Source organism: Carassius gibelio, chromosome A10 (genome assembly GCF_023724105.1).
Source record: "Carassius gibelio isolate Cgi1373 ecotype wild population from Czech Republic chromosome A10, carGib1.2-hapl.c, whole genome shotgun sequence".
NCBI lineage: Eukaryota > Metazoa > Chordata > Actinopteri > Cypriniformes > Cyprinidae > Carassius > Carassius gibelio.
In genome coordinates, this window is record NC_068380.1 from 25,728,055 (window position 1) to 25,734,147 (window position 6,093).

General features: G+C 35.4%; 1 long non-coding RNA gene across 1 annotated transcript; it reads left to right on the forward strand.

Annotated features, from left to right (window-relative positions):
- The first annotated feature begins 4,632 nt into the window (after window positions 1-4,632).
- LOC128020579 (uncharacterized) lies at window positions 4,633-5,735 on the forward strand. Its single transcript, XR_008185368.1, has 3 exons — window positions 4,633-4,864; window positions 5,008-5,092; window positions 5,606-5,735. It is a non-coding gene; the product is annotated as an uncharacterized LOC128020579 (long non-coding RNA).
- Window positions 5,736-6,093: the final 358 nt, after the last annotated feature.

Below are 6,093 nucleotides of genomic sequence, written 5' to 3' on the forward strand. Positions count from 1 at the left end.
CATTTTTATTTATTTTTTTTGCTGAGGAGAAGTGCCACCCAATTAAAAAGAGAGTGTCTGGAAAATAAGTCACTCTAGATTTTGACACAGTGGAAGACAGCATCAGGTTTTCACTATGTTACATCATTAAATCCCACACTCTGTGGGAAGAAAAGCAATAAATATTTTGTAGAGTTGCAGTTGGTCACTTGCTGTCAGTAACATGCTGGTCATCTGGAAGTGATGGTCTAATCACAGCCAGACCAAGGGAGACCGTTATGCCATTGGTGTACTATTTTAGATATTCAGCCTCAATCTAAACAATGTTGAACAGGTTTGCTTCTGGATTTAGCACCAGAGTGTTGGTACAGTATATATATATATATATATATATATATATATATATATATATATATATATATATATATATATATATATATATATATATATTATTGTTGTCAAACGATTATTCACGATTAATCATATCCAAAATAAAAGTTGTTTAAGTAATATATGTGTCTGTATAATATATACTGTATATATACTGTATAAATACCCACACTTGTGTATTTTTATATACATAATAAATATACACAGTAGCTACAAACAAACAACAAAAACTTTTATTTTGGATGCGATTAATCCTGAGGCATATTTCATACTTAAAAACTCTTGCATATTCATTTATTTGTTCGTTTTTAATTGTATTTATTTAAATCTGAATTACATTTTTTTTGTCCTGTATTCTACTTTCCTCAAGGTAATGGTTGGTTCTAAGGTTGATGGAGAAAGTAAACTGTGAGTTTTTGAAACATAAACAATGCATTGCATCAGTAATATTGTGCTCTTTTATGTATTTGAAAGACGAACAGAAGTTAATACAAATCATTCAGCTGATTCAACCACAATCATTGACTTTCTTTTTTTTTCTCTCCAGCACCCATTTATTAATTTTTTCCCCTCATTAAGATCTCATATTTATTTTGTAACCTTTTTAAATTCTTAGGCAACATGTGAGATGTATTTGTTCTGCTGCAGTATATCCGTGCTGTCCAGCATGCAATTAGCAAAACAAACTCAATGCACTCTTTGCATTTGCCTTTGAAGATAATTCACTGATGAATTCTGGGATCTGTTAAGAATTTATTAAAAGCTTTACTAAAACAGAACCTCATACTATAGGGTGGGGTGATTTAAAAAAAAAAATGGCATTGGACCAGTGAAACATTGTGATGGATGACAGGTTTTGAGGGGGGAGTTAAGGGGTGTGCCCGAAGCATGAATCCTTATAATGGAAAACAACTAATGATTACTAACACCGTGGCTACACTGGATGCAAGTGGTTCTGTGCAACAAAATACTATAGAACCACTGATCTATAATAGAGATTCATTACATAGATAAGTCAATAGAACTCATTATAATCAGTGATTCTGTTTACACTGGATGAAGCGGCATGAAAGCACAACTCCCTGACAGTAAACTGCTGCCACGTTCTATTTATGACATGCTGACAGAAATTTCTAATGATTTTCAAAGGTTGCTTTGTCGCATCCAGTGTAGAAGTCTTTAGCTGATATGGTGTGGCACAACACGACACATCCGCTGTCGCATCCGGTGTACACCTGGTGTAAAGAGAGATGACAGATAAGACAATGCTGAATTATTAGCAAATCCTCAGTACCACTGACAAACTGGTAAGTACTGTCACTCCATAGTACAAACAGAGTGAGTGCAATTGTTAATCTCGAAGGTGATAGTTAAACTAAAAAGTGATCATGCTTCGAGGTGGTGGTGGGGGAAACACGTTGTGATGTCTATCAGCCATCGGCGATGGACGAATTCATCGTGTATCGGCCTAACCCTACCTCCTATTCTGTGTGATGGTTATGAAGACAGGTTGCAAACTGTGCTATCATCTGCATTTTAACCGCCAGCCAAGTAGTTTCGTGCCAGATGAAATGGATGGCAATGGAAGCTCTCTGGTTGGCCCTGTAGATTGCTAAGGAGAATGAAACATACAACTCACAGATTCGAATTACAGCAGGCTGTTTTGAACCACATGGTCTACCCACACAGCACTCCAGACTATCATTACAGGGCTAATAAAGTGATAAAGCAAAGCATCCATCTAGACAGAAATCCCACAGTCTCTGACAATGCCACAGATCCAAGGCTGCTTTATCTCTCGCTGCAGTTAAGCAGATTATTACCTTGACTGTTAACCAGAGTGGTGTAAATTTACATGCGTAAACTTTAACAATTTTCATCTGCTTAATTATCTGGAGTTTAATCAGAGAGGAGAGATTATAAGCATACACTACCATTAAAAAGTTTGATGCTTTTTAATGGTTATGCCCATCATGGCTGCATTTATTTGACCAAAAATACTGTAAAAAACATAAATAAAAAAATTGTGATAGCAAATCTCCTCCAGTCTTCAGTGTCACATGAACCTTCAGAAATCATTCTAATTTGGTCCTTATTATCATGGCATCTCAGGATCAAGCTAAGACAGAACTGCTGTTTTCAACAAACCCATCATTTTATAAAAATTCAACATCCAGTTAGGCTCATCAACCATAACTCCCAACCCATTCTCACTCCAAAGGCGTCAAAAACCGAAGCATGGTCAAGCGCCCCTAGCGTCACTTTTATGACGCCAAATGTGCCTCTCGGCGTCGACTATCGAAGCACTACGACCTTCATTGCTTTCAGTGGGAAACTTTTGGCGTCAGAATTCGACACGAGGACATGTTTATCGCTATGAAATCACGTTCAAGAAGTCTCATTCAGCACACATCGCGCGATACTTGCTATCAGTTCCACAGTTTGGGTGAGTAGTCGTATATACGCTCTTTTAATGCCTTTTATCAAATGTATTTTGTCTTCTTTATTAATCAGATTAGTGCCATATGTTTAATCGCTGTACTATATCGGTCATCCGCGGCTGTCTTTGAGTTTCATTGCGTTTAAATGAATGAACACAGCTGCTAATTAGTGTGATTAAACTCTATCTGTCACGTGACGTGCCATAGACCTTCGATCCGTTTTATATTATTATTAATTTCAGGATCAATGATGTAAGTTGTATTTGTAGTAAAATCATGGTAATCACGACACAATAGTAATAAATGAAATGTGAAGTTAAAACACAGTAAATGGGACATTAGTAACTGTAACTGTAGTTTTACTATGATATATTAATAATCAATACAACAATACAATAATCACCAAACCAGCTATGTTTGTATCACTGTAATGTTAGTGTTTTTATGTGCTTTTATATGACAGATATCACAGTAATCATGTGTTCTGTACCATGCTTTTAATACCTTTTAATGTGAATCCAAAAAAAAAAAAAATCAAATTAAAAATAAATAATAAAACATGTATTTTTCCATCTTGCAGTTCATTCATATCAGTTTATATATATATATATATATATATATATATATATATATATATATATATATATATATATATATATATATATTTATTTATTTTATATATATATATATATATATATATATTTTTTTTTTTTTTTCATATATATATATATATTTTTTTATTTATATATATATATATATATATATATATATATATATATATAAATATTTTGCTCACAGATCATTATTAACATTCTGTATATAATTCAATTTTATTTTCTCTCCCCTTTTTTATTATTTTTATTTTTAGCTGAAAAGACGTAAAGGCAGTCAGCCCAGTGGTGTTTCTGGAGAGGGTTTCCTTCAGAAATGGAGAAGACAGAAAGCTGCGGAGGCAGATATATGCAGCAGTAAGTCTGTGATAGTTTGTCTCTTTTATCAAACATTCCTGCTGTTATAATTTGTACAGCATTTGTTGTTTCTTAAACTGTTGCACTGTCCAAATACCCACACTTGCCATCTTTTCACTTGACCACTTGATTACTTATTTGAAGTCTTTCCTGTATTTGGCCTAGTGTTCGAGTGAGCATGATGACCACGAGTGTGTGTCGAACTTTTCATGACCTGATGACTGTGTTTCCCAATCCTGATCCTGGAGAACCCCAGCACTGCACGGTTTTGGTGTCTCTCTTATCTGCCTTGGAGTCTTCACTGATGAGCTGATGAGTTGAATCAGGTGTGTTTGATCAGGGAGACATCTCAAATGTGCAGTGTTGGGCTTCTCCAGGACCAGGATTGGGAGCCACTGCCTTATGGGACACTTATGTGTTTAAAGAGATTTTTAATATCTAATTATCAATATTTCACATACTGTACATTGGACAGCTTTCCATGACCTCTTGTGAGATCTCGGCAAAAAGTCTGACGATTTATTCCAAAACATGATGCATGATGGGATACACTAAGCTTTGTATAGCGCTCCGGAGCAGTATTGGAGAGGTTTAGTGTGTGTTAAGGACGCTGTGCTTTGGCATTATTAAGACCGGGGACAGTCTCGTTCACACACTGTCATGTACACACACTCTCAAGTGGCCAAGACTGCAAGTGTGGGTATCTGGACAGGGTCAAAGTCTTAAAAATCCAGTTTAACACTTGTATGATATTTTACAAGCCCCAGGACGGTCTCATCTGACACTATCAAAAAAATTTATATGACTATAGCTTGTTATAAATTACTTGCTTTCAATAATGGATGCATTTAACATTTAATTTTACAGCATCTTTACAGAGGTGTAATGTACAAGCTGCACGTAATTAATAATATGTCCTTCCTTCTGTCTTACAGGATTTTTTCCAGATAATGCTGTTCTTCTTTTTCAGGTCTAAAATATCGAGCTCAACAGCTATTTTAAGAGCCAACCCTCACAAACCTTCCTAAAACCTAAAAGAGCTATTACTGAGTCTCAGCGAATCTTGCCATGATCAGCTCTTCCCAGGTACATTTGTTGAGAATATTTTTTTTAATCAACATTTACTCATCAAATGCTCTGGTCTGAATCTTACTTTAAATTAACTTAATTATGTTTAATGAGCAATATTAATTGCACAGAGAGTAAGTAGAGATTTTCTTGTTTCACAGAAGAGAAGGAAGACCAAGGAAATGATTTGCTCAGGATGAGAAATGAAGATGGCCATCTTGTGCTCAAACAAACAGAAGTCCTCTGGTATGTGTGTGTTGAAGCAATGCTGTGTTATACAACATTTTATGATGATCTCTCACAGAACTGGTCATGTCAGCCTTGATTTCTTTTTATACTATTACAATTACAGCATGTTAGCAAAGTGTGACTGGACATTTTTAATATTATGTTTTTAAAAACACACCACCTGTTTTAAGAGTAGACAAGTATCATGAAATTGGTTTAGTTGATATAAACACCAATTGACATTATTTCATTGTTTTGTAAATGTTATGTTATAAATTGTGAATTGATAGTTGATTGGTTTGAAGCCAGGTCTTACACTGCACAGACTAAAACACATTTGTGAGAGAAGTCAGGAACTTTGGAGAAAGATTCTAGAGGAAAAAAACACATATACTGCAACATTAGATCAGTTCTAGAGTCTCTGAGAACTACACATGCTAATGGAGTCTCATGAGCAAGACCTTTGCTTCTGTAACTTTTTCTTAATTCTTGCAGAATGACATATTTATTGCAGTATTTTTATTTGTACAGATGATCTCATCAGCCAAATGAGGGGTTTTGACCAAGTGATGCTCTTGAAAGGAGAGAAAGAAGAGGATGTGGTAAATTCTCTTCAGAGAAAAAGCTTCTCAAAAGGTCTTAAAACAGCTTGAAGAATGGTAAGTGTACAGTACTACAAGGGTCATAGTTGCTCACCCTACTAAAACCACACAGAACATAAGCTGCGCTCTCTGTCCATTAAACAACTTCTTCTGCATTGTGTGTTTCACTTTGACCAGGTCTGGGATGTTAGGACTGAGAGATCCTCTGGCTGAGAACAAGCTATACCTCATCAGTGCTGGACATCAACCACAAACTGTTTCCAGACACGAGAGAAGATGATCACGATGGGGAGATGAAACCAGTTTAGATGTGATGATGGGAATCATTATTTTCTGGAACAGTATCACATGTCTTATATGTATCACATGATCTGTATCACAGTTGACTGGATGGGACTGTGTGACTTTTAAGGACAT